We start from the raw sequence: 2601 nt of genomic DNA on the forward strand, positions 1-2601 counted from the left end.
GTATTTCCTCAGCAGCCAGCACGGATCAGCTCCAGGCATGACGAAGCAGATATCGTCCTCTTTTGGAAGGCCAAACAAAGTAGTTTCACTTGCACAACGAAACACAGCGTCTTCACGACATGGCGGCAGCAACAATACTACAGCGAGAATAAAAGTTATGCCTTCTTTCTTTGCGTGAACATTTGAGCGGCGTTATGCAAATCTTCCCACATCGTGACGTAGACATGTGGGGGCGTGTTAGAACGAGCCGTTTTAGGTAGGCGTGGTTGACTCTTAACTTTTATAAAGAATATCTCTTTGGATTTGAGACTTTAGTCTTTGCAACTTTACAGATCTTCTTTATGCACCAAGAGCTTGTAACACTCCAAAGAGAAAGGAAAAATTGAAATCGCATCATATGACCCCTTTAATGTAACACAATATATTATTCAGAATATATTCAATATAAAAATAATACAATAAATAATTTAGTATATTAATTGTTAATAAGAAAAATAATCTTCCAAAAAAAGCTTCCATAGATTTTTGATGCTGAACAATTTTATCCTGAATTTTATCCTAAAATTAACTTTAAACCATTTCAAAACCCTGCTTATTCACCACCGTGACTAAAGCAGGTGAAAGTAAGCCTTGTTTAAATTTGCTTTCAGACAGATTTTTTCATTTTTCTGCGAGACAGACTATGTGTCAGCATCATAAGCTCTGAATGTGGCACTAGAGCCACCCGAGAGCATGTCTTTAACAGCTTGCTTGCCACAGTCTTATAATGGGTCATTATGAATTTGATTTATGATGAGGTTTAGCCACTTAAAGTTTCCATCATCAGCTGATCGCACATTGCACATTCTCCAGAGTCTCGGCCGCAACCACGCAGCCTCATCGTCACCTCATTCTCTGTACACTGGACAGGCCACTAGACTAGAATGACACACTACTTTGGGGCCAATTAGAGGGTAATCAGGATGTTTAAGCATTTCGAGAGGGTGGCAAGGGATAATTGCCAAGACCACAGTGCAGGGCCCGTCAACACGCCACAGAGTTGCTCCAGTCCCCGCAGTAGTGAAATCAAGACCTGGCTGCAGTTCAATGTGGTCAAAGGCATGTGTGTGGAATGTGGGGGCCCGTCTGTTGAGGGCCCACTTCTCTACTCAGTCAAGTCTCTCCTGGTGTTTCTCATCTACATCAGTGGTTTTCATATTTCATATTTTGCGTTGGGCATCAAGTGGCAACCCGACAAAATTTTATTGTACAAAAATAAATAAAAATGTCCTGACAATTTCATCCGTATTCCAAAACCGCTTGTCCTATTTAGGCTCGCAGGATGCTTGAGCCTATCCCAGCATTTTTGGCCATAGGCAGGGAAACACCTTGGATGCATTCTCAGTCGAATGAACAGCTAAGGCTAAGTTTACATTTTTTTAAGTGTTATGAGATGTTTGTCCATGCTGACACAACTGAAACGCATAAATCACTTTGCTGTGTGTGCAGAAAACTTCATAGCCACTCACTGAAATGATACAGAGAGACCAGACATAATAAAGTTCTCTGCCTAGTTTTGTAAATGGTTTTTGACTGAGGATATGTCATATAACCTGTCCATGCTGACTTGAGGAATGTCGAAAGAAAGTGTCAAATAAATGAACATGCAAAATCTTAAGTTTGAACATATTGTCTTTGACGTCATCAAATAAGGCCAATTGGAAAAATGCACCTTTACCTACATTTTGCAAAACTTCAAAAACATACCATCACATAACCAGCTCCAAATGTATGGCTTTTCAACATGGTAAACTTGCTTGGTAGCTCACCTGGTACAGCATTACACTTCTGCTGTGAAGTGTTATGAATTCTGTGAAACAGAACTCATGACACTCAATAAAGAGCTTAATAAAGACTTGTAGAAGCAAGCTAAAATGTTATGGCTGCTGGAGCAAATGCATTTTTATATCGTGTTTGCTTTTAAGACTATTGGTTAGGTTCAGAGTACGGCTTAGTGTTATGGAGTATGGTTTAGAGCCATTACCTTTTATCGAAATACCACAAATTGCGCTATGCGTTGCATCGTTCACGTTTATCTGTTTTAGAGAAAAATGAATGTGCTTTTAGCACCACTAACTGGACACTTTACTTTGAAAGTGCCTTGAAATGTGCAACAAGCATTGCAAAATCATTTTGCAGAAATTTTGCCACAGGCAAAGTGATATAGTGATTATAGCACAGCCTCACTCCAATACATTTATATTAACGGCTACTGATTATTATATATAAAACATTTTATTAAGCATATTCATAAAAGATGTAGTCCCTGGTATAACAGAATGTCGCACTAGCTGTAACACTAATTATGTTGAATGACGCAGCAGAGCTGTTACTATATTGTGATATTGTAATTGATAGATTTCTTTAGACTTGTGTAGTTTCAGGCGGAATTTGCAGCCTTTTTTTTTACATTTCACAGGAAAAGTTGGATTTAAATAAAACTGAGAGTACTACAATATTGAATTAGTAGCCAAAACAATAATCAAATTGTTCAAAATATCACACACACACACACACACACACACACACACACACACACACACACACACACACACACACACA

This window comes from Sinocyclocheilus anshuiensis, unplaced genomic scaffold (genome assembly GCF_001515605.1).
Source record: "Sinocyclocheilus anshuiensis isolate Anshui unplaced genomic scaffold, SAMN03320099.WGS_v1.1 scaffold454, whole genome shotgun sequence".
In the NCBI taxonomy this organism is placed as follows: Eukaryota; Metazoa; Chordata; class Actinopteri; order Cypriniformes; family Cyprinidae; genus Sinocyclocheilus; species Sinocyclocheilus anshuiensis.